Consider the following 16,458-nt stretch of genomic DNA (forward strand, 5'->3'; position numbering starts at 1 on the left):
TCATGTGGGCAGAGCGCATTTTACACTCTCCTCCTTTGGAATACAGAGAAGTTACCATTGTTCACCCATTGTGACAACTGTGGAAGGAAAACTACTATTCACAAATCATCCATCTTGGCACCTTTAGGACACCACTGACAGAAAAGTAGACTCCTCCCATGAAAGATGCTCCAGTAAAAAGAAAAACAAAAAACAAAACAACTGATGCTAATGAGTAACAACAACAACCTTATTAAGGATCATTAAAGGAAATGAAAACCCTTGATTAGGAATGACAATGATATAGAAAGAATGACAGGAGAGTAAAGAAAGAGTTCAAAATGACATGCATGGTAATATTGGGTAGGGAAGGAAATTCTCCAAATAGTTTTAACAGGATGTCCTTGGACAGAATTCTGCAGAGGTGACATGAAGTGAGCAATGGCCCTATGTTGGTACAATCTGTGTAGAAAACAGCAGGTGACAGGAGTGGAGACTTTAAAGATATTTCCTTCCTTGGAACATATGGGACTTTTCAGGGTAGCATTATTGGCATTATTTTTACTCAATGAATTTCTTCAGACATATATAAGTATTAGAAACTGCCACATGGTACCATTATTTATTTATTTATATTTATTTATTTTTGACAGGCAGAGTGGACAGTGAGAGAGAGAGTCAGAGAGAAAGGTCTTCCTTTTCTGTTGGTTCACCCCCCAGTGTCCACCGCGGCTGGTGTGCTGCGGCCGGTGCACCGTGTTGATCAGAAGCCAGGAGCCAGGTGCTTCTCTTGGTCTCCCATGTGTGTGCAGGGCCCAAGGACTTGGGCCATCCTCCACTGCACTCACAGGCCACAGCAGAGAGCTGGACTGGAAGAGGAGCAACTGGGACAGGATCCGGTGCCCCAACTGGGACTAGAGCCCGGGGTGCCGGCACTGTAGGCAGAGGATTAGCCTATTGAGCCTTGGTGCTGGCCACATGGTACCATTATTGTAAGGAGGTTGTTAGACATAGCAATGCTGGGATACTTTTAGCCCCACATCAGAAAACTTTCCAGTTAAAGTTGGCTTAAATATTCAAAGCACTTTTTATCTCACATAATAAATGGTCTAAAGGTGGTAAGTGGAGCTTATTGAGTAATTCATTGACTCAAAACCTTGCTCAGGTTCTTTGATCTGTTTTTTTTTTTGCCATTTGTGTTAGCTTTATTTGAACTTAGGTTCACAAATGACAACATCCAGGGAAAGATAAAACCATCTCTTCATGTGTATTTCTTTTGGGAAGGAGAAATCTTTCCTGCAAGCCCTTTAACTCTTCCATCTCAGTGGCCAGGACTGACACACACCCAAGACTTAAACAACCATTTATAAGAGGAATCAGTCATAAGTTCATTCATGACCCAACCCCCAGTACTGAGACTAGGTCCAGCCTGAAACTTCTGGTCACTCAAAGGAGGTTGGATATTTGAACAAAATTGAGGTTCTGAGAATGAGAGGGGATGGTGTGGTAAGCACACAATATTATCTATAACAAATTAATTATGGAAGACTTTCCTGAATAGAATGAAAAATATTTACTAAATATCAATATATTTAAAAGTTTACCAATCTTTGAGCAATTTGTTCAATGGCTAGCTTTTTCTCCTCTTGAATAATAGTTACTTATAATTTTTGGACTATTTAAATGTTTCAATGTGACATACTTTGTGTGGTCAGTTAAGTTGGGCTTAGGTTTTTAAAGTGTCTTCAGAATTTTTTGGCTGGGTTGGTTCACAATAAACATTACTAATTATGAATGAAACTTTGCAGTTCACACATTCTGCATAATCCATAAAAATGCTAACGTGCCTGGAAGGTGTTGGAGAATCTGTTCCTAGTTCCTACTGTATTTTGTGTGAGAGTAAAAGACATACTTTTTTTAAAGTCCTACTTGCAAGTGACTGGATAATTTCCTGGGTTTCCAAGACAGTGAAACCAGATCAAGAAAACACTGGAGTTCTAAGAAGAAACTATCAACTACTTTGACTTGTAAGAAATAGAAACTGACTCAACTTAAACACAGCTTATTTTCAAAGTTCAGCGGTGTCCTCTGGAACCCTAAGACAGGAATTCAGTTGCATCTCTAGTAATTCTACTACCTGCAAGTGGAAGCCCAGGAGAAGCTAAGCAGTTCCATCTTTTGTCTCAGCTTCTGTCTCTAGTCCTGCTTCATTCTTTTCTCTCTGCAACCTGACTTTCTTGTTTTTCCATATCTGTGGTGGGCAGATGATAGGTGCTTTTTAGTTACTGTTCAAGAGACTAGTCCAGACTCTCAGTTCTAATTCTGAATTCCCATGAAAGATAATCTGATATACAATGAAGAAACCATAAAGAGACCTTTATATTTATTTGAAAGACAAAGTGATAGAGAGGAGGACACACCCACACACATGCCAGGAAGATTTCTTCCAATATTTCACAAAAATCACTGTATGACTTCACTTATTATGGAACATATGGATCATAATACTTTTTTAAAAAGATTTTTTTAATTTATTTGGAAGGCAGAGTTAGAGAAAGGGCAGGAGAGAAAGAGAGAGAGAGAGAGAGAGAGAGAGAGAGAGAGAGATCTTTCACCTGCTTGTTTACTTCCCAAATGGCCACGATGGCCAGGGCTGGGCCATACTGTAGCCAGGAGTCTGGAACTTCTTCCAGGCTTTTCATATGAATGCAGAGATACATGTACTAGGGCCATCTTCTGCTGCTTTCTCAGTTGCATTAGCAGAGAGCTCAATTGGAAATAGAACAGCTGGGACTTGAACCAGCACCCACACGGGATGCTGGTGTCATAGGTGGCGGCTAAACCTGTTACACCACAATACCGGCCCCTCATAATACTCTTCTAACACGGTGTCATAATATGTTTTTGATAATACTGTAATTTGGTGAAGTAAGCAACATTCTCATTTTAGAAAACAAACTGAACATTACTCTTACTGCTTTTTGTCAGAAGTTTAACTAGAGAAAGTATATACAATTTTCAAAGCTGAAAACTACAAATAAATGTCTCCCACATAAAAATAAGGCCAACAAGATATATTTTAAGGTTTATTGATTCTTTTTTATTTTTATTTTTTTTAACTTTATTTAATGAATATAAATTTCCAAAGTACAGCTTATGAATTACAATGGCTTCCCCCCATAACTTACCTCCCACTCACAACCCTCCCCTTTCCCGCTCCCTCTCCCCTTCCATTCACATCCAGATTCATTTTCAATTCTCTTTATATAAAGAAGATCAGTTTAGGATATATTAAGTAAAGATTTCAACAGTTTGCACCCACATAGAAACACAAAGTGAAAAATATTGTTTGAGTACTAGTTATAGCATTAAATCACAATGTACAACATATTAAGGACAGAGATCCTACATGAGGAGTAAGTGCACAATGACTCCTGATGTTGACTTAACAAATTGACACTCTTGTTTATGGCATCAGTAATCAGCCTAGGCTCTTGTCATGAGCCCTGCCTTTTGAGTTCACCAACTCTGATCATATTTAGACAAGGTTGCAGTCAGAGTAGAAGTTCTCTCCTCCCTTCAGAGAAAGGTACTTCCATCTCTGATGACCTGTTCTTTTCACTGGGATCTCACTTGCGGAGATCTTTCATTTAGGTCATTATTATTTTTTTTTGCCAGAGTGTTTTGGCTTTCCATGCCTGAAATACTCTCATGGGCTTTCAGCTGGATCAGCATGCCTTAAGGGCTGAATCTGAGGCCAGAGTGTTGTTTAGGACATCCACCATTCTATGAGTCTGCTGTGTATCTCACTTCCCATGTTGGATTGTTCTCTCCCTTTTTCATTCTATCAGTTAGTATTTTCAGACACTAGTCTTGTTTATGTGATCTCTTTGGTTCTTAGTCCTATCATTATGATCAATTGTGAACAGAAATTGATCACTGGGACTAGTGAGATGGCATTGGTACATGCCACCTGGATGGGATTGAATTGGAATCCCCTGGTATGTTTCTAACTCTACCGTTTAGGGCAAGTCAGCTTGAGCATGTCCCAAATTGCACATCTCTTCCCTCTCTTATTCTCACTCTTCTATTTAACAGGGATCACTTTTCAGTTAAGTTTCAACACTTAAGAATAATTGTGTATTGATTACAGTATTCAACCAAAAGTATTAAGTAGAACAAACAAAATACTAAGAGGGATACCGTATTAAGTTGTTCATGAACAGTCAGGGCAAGGGCTGATCAAGTCACCATTTCTCACAGTGTTCATTTCACTTCAACAGGTTTCCTTTTTGGCGCTCAGTTAGTTGTCACCGATCAGGGAGAACGTATGATATTTGTCCCTTTGGGACTGGCTTATTTCACCCAGTATAATGTTTTCCCAATTCCTAACAGGGATCACTTTTCAGTTAAAAATTTGATTGAATAACATCACTATTTGACAATACAATTCTTTGGTCAATCCTCTGCCTGCAGTGCCAGCATCCCAAATGAGTGCTGGGTTCTAGTCCCAGTTGCTCCTCTTCCAATCCAGCTCTCTGCTGTGGCCTAGGAGGGCAGTGGAGGATGACCCAAGTGCTTGAGCTCCTGAACCCACATGGGAGGCCAGGAAGAACCACCTGGCCCTGGCTTCGGATCAGTGCAGCGCCAGCCATAGCAGCCATTTGGGGAGTGAACCAACAGAAGGAAGAACTTTCTCTCTGTCTCTCTTTTTCACTGTCTCTAACTCTACCTGTCAAATAAAAAAAGAGAGAGAGAGACCTGCTCAGAAAGAGAAGCAACTCATTCCTTCAGGAAATACACACAGGTATCATCTACCTAGGCCACTACATAGTGATGTGTACATTGTTCTCTGCTAAGGAGAGAGTGGGGCTGCATTCCAGCCCATTAGCACTTAGCAAGCTGAAAATCCTTTTTCTAATATGTCCAAAGGACTGCATGTATTTGGAAAGAACTGTTGTGTGTTTCATAAATTACAGACTTTACCCAGTGAAGTTTGTTTCTGATGGGGAAACAGACAAGCAATCAAGAATTACAATGTAGTGGTGGGTGCTGTGGCAGTGTGTTAAGCTGCTGCTTGTGATGCCTGCATCCCATATTGGAGTGCTGGTTTGAGTCCTGGCTTCTATATGTTCTGATCCAGCTTCCTACTGATGTTCCAAGAAGTGCTTGGGTCCCTGCCACCCAAAAGGGAGATCCAGATAGATTTTCTGGCTTTTGGCTTTGGCCTGGCCTACCCCTAGCTATTGTGGGCATTTGGGAAGTAAACCAGAGAATGAAAGACTTCTCTCTCTCTCTCTCTTTTTCTTTCCCTCCTTCCCTCTCTCCATCTCTGTCATTCTGACTTTCAAATAAGATAGTTTAAAAAAAGAATTACATTATGTATAATTGATGCTACTCTAGAGAAGGCAATATCAGAACACAGAAGAGAGAGTGTTAAATCAGACATGTTGGGGAGTCCAAGATCTGTAACTTAAAGGATGAGGGGGAGATTTTATGGAAGGATTTTTTGGGCAGAGGAATGCCATTCAAGTATTTATCCATGTGTTTATGCAGTAAATATGACCTACATATATACTAAGTGCCATGTACCATTTGGTTACTGATGATACAGCAGTAAATAAAACAGACAGGATCTCTTCTTATAGTTCTAACATTCTAGTAGGGGAGAGAGACAGTAATACTCAAACTAGAAGAGCATTAGGTAGTGAGATGTGCTTTAGGAAAATAAGCAGGCGGTATGAGGTGGTAGTAGATGGGTGAGGAAGCTACTTTAGAATGCAGAGTGGGAAGGGCTCTTCTGGGAGATGTCATTTACAGTGAGATCTGAGTGGGAACTGTGGAACACAGGATGTTCATACCAGGCAGAGAGAGAAGCTACTGCAAATGTCTTTCTTCCACTGCCATCACATGCACATTAGCAGGAAGCTGGATCAGAAGTAGAACAGCTGGGACTCGAACTGGCATTCTGAAAATAGGATGACAGTGTCACAAGTGGCAGCTTATCCTGCTGTGCCACAATGTCTACCCCTGCAAAAGTCTTAGGAGGGAATAAACTGTATTTGGGGTTGGCAAAAACCAGTGTGGCTGAAGTACAGTGGGAGAGAAAAGAGGGCAACAGATAAGATGGGGAGGTTGGCAGGTGCCAACTTTCTTTGAGCCCAGAGGCTCAGAAGGTATCCCATTGAGCTTGGAGACCTGCTAGGAGTTCAATATGGCAGAAGAGAGGGGATTGTGTTAGATGGTGTTATTTGAGAGGAATAAGCAGAAACCAGATTCTGACAAGTTCTACATGAAAGATCCAGGAAACACTGAATTCTGCTTAATGCCATGTAAAGAATCCCTGGAATACGATGGGAAAAGTATGAATCACTGGGCTGGCACCATGGCTCATTTGGTTAATCCTCCACCTGCAGCACTGGCATACCATATGAACACCAGGTTCTAGTCCAGGTTGCTCTTCTTCCAGTCCAGCTCTCTGCTGTGGCCCCAGAGGGCAGTGAAGGATGGCCCAAGTGCTTGGGCCTCTGCACCCACATGGGAGACCAAGGGGAAGCACCTGGCTCCTGGCTTCAGATTGGCACAGCACTGGTTGTAGTGGCCATTTGGGGAGTGAACCAATGGAAGGAAGACCTTTCTCTCTGTCTCTCTCTCTCACTGTCTAACTCTGCCTGTCAAAAAATTGCTTTAAGTTTATATAAACTCTGTACCTGTCCACAAATTATTGCATAAACAGCATAATTGTCAATACAGTATTTAAAGACACATGTCCAATACAGGGAAGGAAAAAACATTCATGTTTCCCATCTGGTTTTTTTCTTTGTTTTTATTTGTTTGGGAGATTCCCATTAGTTCCAGACTTGGTCTGGGAAGGAGGCACACTAGTTTCCTTCCTATTTGACTTGGATTTATCTGTCTGTGATTGCATTGGTGGCACTTGGGAAGAGCTCTTGTCGGAATCATTTTCTGATAAGCTAACAGTGACTCGATAGAAACAGCAGGTGGAAGGGTCTTGATGGGCTATTTTTGATGAGTACTTCAGGTGGATCACTAGTGCTTCTGGTCTTCAGAGGTAACTGATATTTTCTATCCCAGGAGTAGTTGAATCCATTGAATCAGAATCAGTCAGCACTTTATCATGTTTACACTGCTGTTGTTTCTCTCTGTGACTAACTTTAGTTTCCCAGGCTCCTTCATGGTTCCAAGTCCATTGGGCACCGGGGCCTGCCCTGCCTCCCTGCAGCATGAGAGGACCAGCCACACTCAGCAGCTTACCCAGCCAGCAGGTGGAGCCTCACCCAACTCCCAGAAGCAGTTGAACTCCTTCTGGCCCAGGAAGAGTTTGGGCACCTCACGCACATGGTGCAGCCAGAGCTCCAGCTCCATTGACATCAGCGCCTCCAGTGGGTCAGTTCAGCGTCCATGCCACCCAGGGCGTGAACTGACAGTGAGGATCCCTGGCACCACAGCACACAGGGCTTCATCCTGCCTATAGCATCACCTCCTGCTGCAGGTGAGGGCTGTCAGCACCCAAGGCAGTGTTGTAGGAAAGAGCTGGAAAGAGTCTGGTAGCCCAAAGGCCACAAGTGCCAGAACTCGGTGGAGGCAGCAGTGGTCCTGACAGAGCCCCCAGTTCCATGACCCACTGTCCAGGCCAGAGACCATGTACCACTGCAAACTCCATAGTGCATGGGCACCGTAGGTTAATGAGGTGGACTGTGGCCTTGGTACCAGGCAGGCAGTAGCACTCAGTGGAAGACGTGGTAGGTAATGGTGGGGGGCAGAGGGTCAGGGCAGGGATCCTGCCCCATCCCGCCCGCCCCCACCCTGGCCCGCTCTGTACATGGGAGCCAGGCCCCTGCAGGCCCTGCAGTTCAGCTGCACTAAAGGAAAGCAGAACCCCACTCATTTTCCCTTCTGGCCCAGGACACACCAAGCTCTGCCCTCCTGCGAACCCTGCAGCCACAGCTCTCTAAGGTTTTTCCTTTGGTTGTTCATGGGTAACTTTAATAAAAGTCATTTAAGAATAGTGTCAGGGGTCAGTACTGTGGTGTAGTGGGTTAAGCCTGCACCTGCAGCGCTGGCATCCCATATAGGCACCTATTCGAGTCCTAGTTCTCCCTGTCTCTCCCTCTCTGTAATGCTGCCTCTGAAATAAATAAATCTTTTTAAAAAAGAAAAGTGTCAGTTTTTAAGGACTCCAGAAGTGAGATTAAAATCAACCATTTAAGGCCAGCGCCATGGCTCACTAGGCTAATCCTCCACCTTGCAGTGCCGGCACACCGGGTTCTAGTCCCGGTCGGGGCACCAGGTTCTCTCCCAGTTGCCCCTCTTCCAGGCCAGCTCTCTGCTGTGGCCAGGGAGTGCAGTGGAGGATGGCCTAAGTACTTGGGCCCTGCACACCATGGGAGGCCAGGATAATTACCTCTGCCTTTTAAATAAATAAACAAATCTTTTTTTTAAGATTTATTTTATTTATTTGAAAGACAGGGTTACAGAGAGAGGTAGAGACAGAGAGAGAGGTCTTCCATTCACTGGTTCACTCCCCAGATGGCTGCAACAGCCGGAGATATGCCAATTTGAAGCCAGGAGCCAGAGGCTTCTTCCAGGTCTTCTACATGGGTGCAGGGGCCCAAGGACTTGGACCATCTTCTGCTGCTATCCCAGGCCATAGCAGAGAGCTGGATTGGAAGAGGAGCAGCCAGGACTAGAACCAGCACCCATATGGGATGCCAACACTTCAGGCCAGGGCATTAACCCACAGCACCACAGCACCGGTCCCAACAAATTAAAAAAAAATGACACACTGGAGGGGATTTGAGGAGTAGCAATATGAAATATGCGGGTTTTCTACAACCTTAGTGTGAGAGACACAGCTTATGGGTGTTCTATAACCTGTGTGAATGGAAATGCAGTTTCCAGTAGTTGTGTGTCTTGTGTGTAGAGAGAAGCAGTTTACAAGAGTTCTGTAGCCTGGGAATAGGCATTCACAATATACAGGATTTCTGTAACCCGGGTGTAGAGAGAAGCAGCTAACGGGAGTTCTGTAAGCTGGGTGTGGAGAGACACAGTTTACAGGAGTTCTGTAGCCTGGGAGTAGGCATAGGCAGCATACTGGAGTTCTGTAATCTGAGTGTAGGACATGCAGCTTACAGGAGTTCTGTAAGCTGGGTGGGGAGACATGCAGTTTATGGGAGTTCTGTAAGCTGGGTGTAGAGAGAAGAAGTTTACAGAATTCTGTAGTGTAGGAGTAGCAATGTGCAACTTGCAGGTTTTCTGTAGCTTAACCGTAGGAGATGCAGCTTTCGGGAGTTCTGTAACCTGTGAGTAGAGAGATACTGTTTATGGGAGTTCTGTATCCTATATGTAGAGAGAAGCAGTTTACAAGAGTTCTGTAGCCTGGGTGTAGAGAGAAGCACTTTGCAGAGTTCTGTAGCATGGGAGTAGCAATATGCAAAATGCGGCTTTTCTATAACCCAAGTGTGGGAGACACAGCTTACGGGCATTCTGTAACCTGGGTGAAGGGAAATGCAGTTTCCAGGAGTTGTGTATCCTGTGTGTAGAGAGAAGCAGTTTACAAGAGTTCTGTAGCCTGGGAGTAGGCATTCACATATACAGGATTTCTGTAACCTGGGTGTAGAGAGAAGCACCTTATGGAAGTTCTGTAAGCTAGGTGTGGAGAGAAGCAGTTTACAGGAGTTCTGTAGCCTCGGAGTAGGCATTGGCAGTATACTGGATTTCTGTAGCCTGAGTGTAGGAGATGCAGCTTATGGAAGTTCTGTAAGCTGGGTGTGGAGAGACACATTTTACGGGAGTTCTGTATCCTTGGTGTATAGAGAAGCAGTTTACAGACTTGTATAGCATCGGAGTAGCAATACGCAATTTGTGGGTTTCCTGTAGCTTGACTGTAGGAGATGCAGATTTCAGGAGTTTTGTAACCTGTGAGTAGAGAGATCCTGTTTACGGGAGTTCTGTATCCTATGTGTAGAGTGAAGCAGTTTACAAGATTTCTGTTGCCTGGGAGTGGTCATTCGCAAAATGCGGGAATTCTTTAGCCTGAGTGTAGGTGATGCACCTCATGTACATTTTGTAACGTGAGGGTAGAGAGATGCAGTTTACTGAAGTTCTGTATCCTGGATGTAGAATAAAGCAGTTTACAATAGTTCTGTAGCCTGAGAGTCGGTATACGCTGTGTATGGGATTTCTGTAGCCTGAGTGTAGGAGACACAGTGTACCGGAGTTCTGTAACCTGTGTGAAGAAAGACGCAGCTTGGGGGATCTGTATCCTTGGTGCAGAGAGAAGCAGTTTAGAAGAGTTTTGTGGCCTGGGAGTGGGCATACGCAATTTTTGGGTTTGCTGTAGCTTGACTGTAGGAGAAGCATCTTTCAGGAGTTTTGTCTCCTATGTGTAGAGAGAAGCAGTTTACAAGAGATCTGTAGCCTGGTAGTAGACATCCACAGTATGTGGAATTTCTGAAGCCTGACTGTAGCAGACGCAGCTTACGGGATTTCTCTACCATGGGTCTAGAGAGAAGCAGTTTACACGAGTTCTGTAGCCTGGGAGTCGGCATACGCAGTGTCTGGGTTTCTGTAGACTGAGTGTGGGAGACACAGCTTACGGGAGTTCTGTATCCTGGCTGTAGAGAGATGCAGTTTATGGCAGTTCTGGATCCTGTGTATAGAGTGAAGCAGTTTTCAAGAGTTCTGTAACCTGAACATAGGCATACGCAATATATGTGATTTCTGTAGCCTGATTGTAGGAAACACAGCTTATGGGAGTTCTGTAACTTGGGTGTGATAGACGCAGTTTACACGAGTTCTGTATCCTGTGTGTAGAGAGAAGCAGTATACAAGCAAACTGTTGCCTGGGAGTAGACATTCGCAATATGCAGGATTTCCGTATCCTGAGTGCAGGAGATGCAGCTTATGGGAACTCTGTAACCTGGGTGTATAGAGACTCAGTTCTCAGGAGTTCTGTAACCTGGGTGTAGAGAGACACAGTTCACAACAGTTCTGTAGCCTGGGAGTAGGCATTCACAATATACAGGATTTCGGTAACCTGGGTGTAGAGAGAAGCAGTTTACAAGATTTCTGTAGCCTGGGAGTATGCATAGGCAGTATACTGGATTTCTGTATCCTGAGTGTAGGAGATGCTGCTTACAGTAGTTCTTAAGCTGGGTGTGGAGAGACGCAGTTTATGGGAATTCTTTATATTGGGTGTAGAGAGAAGCTGTTTACAGAGTTCTGTAGTGAGGGAGTAGCAATACGCAATTTGCAGGTTTTCTGTACCTTGGCTGTAGGAGACGCAGCTTTCAGGAGTTCTGCAACCTGTGAGTAGAGAGATGCAATTTATGGGAGTTCTGTATCCTATGTGTAGAAAGAAGCAGTTTACAAGAGATCTGTAGCCTGGGCATAGGGCTATGCCCTATATGGGAGTTCTGTAGCCTGAGTGTAGGAGACTCAGCTTACCAGAGTTCTATAACCCGGGTGTACAGAGATTCAGGTAATGGGAGTTCTCTACCCAGATGTGGAGAGACACAGCTTATGGGACTTCTGTAACCTGGCTGTAGAGAGATGCAGCTTATGGGAGTTCTGCACCTGGGTGTAGAGAGAAGCAGTTTACAAGAGTTCTGTAGACTGGGAGTAGGCCTATGCCCTATACGGGATTTCTATAGCCTGAGTGTAGGAGATGCAGCTTACCAGAGTTCTATAACCCGGGTGTAGAGAGACACAGCTAACAGGAGTTCAGTAAGCTGAGGGTAGAGAGAGGCAGTTTACGGGAGTTCTCTATCCTGGGTGTAGAGAGAAGCAGTTTACAAGAGTTCTGTAGCCTGGGAGTAGGCAAACACAGTGTATGGGAATACTGTAGCCTTATTTTGTGAGACACAGCTTACGGGAGTTCTGTAACCTGGGTGTAGAGAAACTCCATTTAGAAGAGTTCGCTAGCCTTAGTGTAGGAATACCCATTATATGGGATTTCTGTAGCCTGAGTGTAGGAGATGCAGTTTACCAGAGTTTAGTAACCTGGGTGTAGAGAGACACGGCTAACAGGAGTTCTCTATCCTGGGTGTAGATAGAAGCAGTTTCCAAGAGTTCTGTAGCCTGGGAGTCGGCATACGCATTATACGAGAGATTTGTAGACTGAGATTTGGAGATACAGCATATGGGAGTTCTGTAACCTGGGTGTAGAGAGACGCAGCTTATGGTGTTTCTGTAACCTAGGTGCAGAGATATGTAGTTTACAGGAGTTCTGTAGTCTGTAAGTATTCATACGCAATATACAGGATTTCTGTAGCCTGAGTGTAGGAGACACAGCTTACAAGAGTGCTGTAACTGGGTGCAGAGATATGCTTTTTACAGGATTTCTATAACCTGGGTATAGAGAGATGCAGCTTATGGGAGTTCTGTAGCTTGGTAGTAGACATACATATTATATGGACTTCTGTAGCCTGAGTGTAGGAGATGCAGCTCACTAGAGTTCTATAACCTGGGTGTATAGAGATATAGCTAATGGGAGTTCTGTAACCTGGGTGTAGAGGGATGCAGCTTACGGGTGTTCTATAACCTGGGTGTAGAGAGACGCAATTTGCAGGTGCTCTCTATCCTGTGTGTAGAGAAGCAGTTTAGAAAAGTTCTTTAATGTGGGAGTAGCCATACGTAGTATACAGGATTTGTAGCCTCTGTAAATGAGACGTAGCTTACGGGAGATCTGTACGCTGGGTGTAGAGCGATGCCATTTACATGAGTTCTGTAGCCCGGGAGTAGGAATATGCATTATACAGGATTTCTGTAGTGTGAGTGTTGGGGACACAACTTACACGAGTTCTGTAACCTGGCTGTAGAGAGACGCAGTTTATGGGAGTTCTGTATCCTGAGTGTAGGATATGCAGTTTAAGGGTGTTTTGTAGGTTGGAAGTAGGCATACACAGTATAGGGGATTTCTGTATCCTGAGTGTAGGAGACACAGCTTACCAGAGTTCTATAACCTGGGTGTACAGAGACACAGCTAATGGGAGTTCTCTAACCTGGGTGTATAGGAATTCTGTAACCTGGGTGTAGAGAGACACAGCTTACAGGAATTCTGTAACCTGGGTGTAGAGAGACACATCTTACAGGAGTTCTGTAACCTGGGTGTAGAGAAAAGCAGTTTACAAGAGTTCTGTAGCCTGGGAGTAGGCCCATGACCTAAAGGTGATTTCTGTAGCTGGAGTGTAGGAGAGGTAGTTCACCAGAGTTCTATAATCCTGGTGTAGAGAGGCACAACTATGGGAATTCTGTAACCTGGGTGCAGAGAGACGCAGTTTATGGGAGTTCTCTATCCTGGGTGTAGAGAGAAGCAGTTTCCAAGAGTTCTGTAGCCTGGGATTAAGAATATGCATTATACAGGATTGCTGTAGGCTGAGGGTAGGAGAGGCAGCTTACAGGAGTTCTGTAACCTTGGTGTAGAGAGATGCAGCTTATGGCAATTCTGTAGCCTGGGTGTAGAGATAAGCAGTTTACAAGATTTCTGTAGCCTGGGAGTAGGCATACTCAGCATACTGGGGTTGTGTATCCTGGGTGTAGTGATCCATCTTACTGCAGTTCTATATCCTGGGTGTAGAGAGAAGCAGTTTACAAGACTTCTATAGCCTGGGAGTAAGAAAATGGGAGATCTGTATCCTGAGTATATGAGATGCAACTTACGGGAGTTCTGTAACCTGGATGTAGAGAAACGCAGCTTATAGGATTTCTGAAGCCTGGGAGTAGGCAAATGCAGTATACAGGAGATCAGTAACCTGGGTTTAGGGAGACGCAGTTTATGGGAGTTCCGAAGCCTGAGTTTGGAGACCCAGTGTACTTTAGTTCTGTAACCTAGGTGTAGAGATATGCAGATTATAGAAGTTCTGTATCCTGGGTGTAGGGAGAAGGTGTTTACAAGTGTTCTGTAACCTGGGAGTAGGCATGCGCCATATATGGGATCTCTGTAGCCTGAGTGTTGGAGACACAGTTTACGGGAGTTCTGTAGCTTGAGAGTAGGCATATGCAGTATATGGGATTTCTGTATCCTGAGTGTAGGAAACACAGCTTATGGGAGTTCTGTAACCTGGGTTTAGAGATGCAGCTTATGGGAGTTCTGTAATCTGGGTGCAGAGAGATGCAGCTTATGGGAGTTCTGTATCCTGGATGCAGAGAGTAGTTTATGGCAATTCTGTATCCTGGGTGTAGAGAGAAGCAGTTTAGAAGAGTTCTGTAGCCTGGGAGTAGGCATACACAGTATATGGGATTTCTGTATCCTGAGTGTAGGAAGCGCAGCGTATGGGAGTTCTGTATCCCGGGTGTAGAGTCACAGTTTATGGGAGTTCTGTAAACTGGGTTTAGAGATGCAGCTTATGGGAGTTCTGTAACCTGGGTGCAGAGAGATGCAGTTTACGGGAGTTCTGTAACCTGGGCGCAGATACACAGCTTATGACAATTCTGTATCCTGGGTGTAGAGAGAATCAGTTTACAAGAGTTCTGTAGCCTGGGAGTAGGCATACACAGTATATGGGATTTCTGTATCCTTTGCGTAGGATCCACAGCTTACGGGAGTTCTGTAACCCGTGTGTAGATAAACACAGCTTATGGGAGTTCTCTATCCTGGGTGTAGAAGATGTAGTTTATGGGAGTTCTGTAACCTATGTATAGGAGACATTGTTACAGGAGTTTTGTAGCTTGGGAGTAATCAAACGCTGTATATGGGAGATCTGTAGCCTAGGTGTAGGGAGACGCAGTTTACGGGAGTTCTTTTTTTTTTTTTATTTTTGACAGGCAGAGTGGACAGTGAGAGAGAGAGACAGAGAGAAAGGTCTTCCTTTGCCATTGGTCAGCTGCAGCCGGCACACCGCGCTGATCTGATGGCAGGAGCCAGGAGCCAGGTGCTTTTCCTGGTCTCCCATGGAGTGCAGGGCCCAAGCACCTGGGCCATCCTCCACTGCACTCCCTGGCCACAGCAGAGAGCTCGCCTGGAAGAGGGGCAACCGGGACAGAATCCGGCGTCCCAACCGGGACTAGAACCCGGTGTGCCGGCGCCGCTAGGCGGAGGATTAGCCTAGTGAGCCGAGGCGCTGGCCAGTATACGGGAGTTCTGACACCTGGGTGTAGAGAGACACAGCATACAGCAGTTCTGTATCCTGGGTGTAGAAAGAAGCATTTTACAAGAGTTCTGTAGTCTGTGAGGAGCCATACGCAGCATACGTGTGTTCTGTATCCTGGGTGTAGAGAGATGCAGCTTACGGCAGTTCTATATCCTGTGTGTAGAGAGAAACAGTTTACAAAAGTTCTATAGCCTGGGAGTAAGAAAACACATTATATGGGAGATCTTCAGCCTGCATGTTTGAGACGCAGCTTACATGAGTTCTATAACCTGTGTGTAGAGAGACACAGCTTACGGGATTTCTGTAACCTGGGTGTAGAAAGACATAGCTTATGGAAGTTCTGTATCCTGGGCTTAGAGAGATGCATTTTATGGAGTTCTGTAGCCTGTGTGTAGGAGGCAGAGTTATGGGAGTTTTGTAGCTTGGGAGTAAGCAAACGCTGTATATGGGAGATCTGTAGCCTAGGTGTATGGAGATGCAGTTTACAGGAGTTCTGAAGCCTTAGTGTTGGAGACACACTATACGGGAGTTCTGTAACCTGGATGTAGAGAGACACAGCATTAGGCAGTTCTGTATCCTGGGTGTAGAAAGAAGCAGTTTACAATAGGACTGTAACCTGGGAGTAAGAAAATGCATTATACTGGAGATCTGTAGCCTGAGTGTATGAGACACAGCTTATGGGAGTTCTGTAACCTGGGAGTAGGCATACGCAGTGTACGGGAGTTCTGTATCCTGTGTGTAGAGAGACACAGCTTATGGCAGTTCTGTATCCTGGGTGTAGAGAGAAGCAGTTTATAAGAGTTATATATCCGGGGAGTATGAAAAAACATTATAGGGGAGATTTGTAGCCTGAGTGTATGAAACGCAGCTTATGGGAGTTATGTAACTTGGGTGTAGTGAGAAGCACCTTTGGGGAGTTCTGTAACCTGGGTGTAGAAAGACACAGCTGATGAGAGTTCTGTAACCCGGGTGCAGTGACGCAGTTTATGGGAGTTTTGTAACCTGGGTGTAGAGAGACACAGCTTATGGCAGTTCTGTATCCTGGGTGTAGAAAGAAGTTTACAAGATTTCTGTAGCCTGGGAGTAGGCATATGCAGAATAGGTGAGTTCTGTATCCTGGGTTTAGTGACACAGCTTACAGCAGTTCTGTATCCTGGATGTAATGAAAAGCCATTTCCAAGAGTTCTGTAGCATGGGAGTAGGTATACACATTATAAGGGAGATCTGTAGACTGGGAGTTGGAGATGCAGCATATGGGAGTTCTGCAACCTTGGTGTAGAGAGAAACAGTTTACAAGAGTTCTATAGTCTGGGAGTAGGCATACGCAGTATATGGGATTTCTGTAGCCTGAGTGTAGGAGACGCAG

This window comes from Oryctolagus cuniculus, chromosome 7 (assembly GCF_051225735.1).
Source record: "Oryctolagus cuniculus isolate XC-2025 breed Fujian yellow rabbit chromosome 7, ASM5122573v1, whole genome shotgun sequence".
In the NCBI taxonomy this organism is placed as follows: Eukaryota; Metazoa; Chordata; class Mammalia; order Lagomorpha; family Leporidae; genus Oryctolagus; species Oryctolagus cuniculus.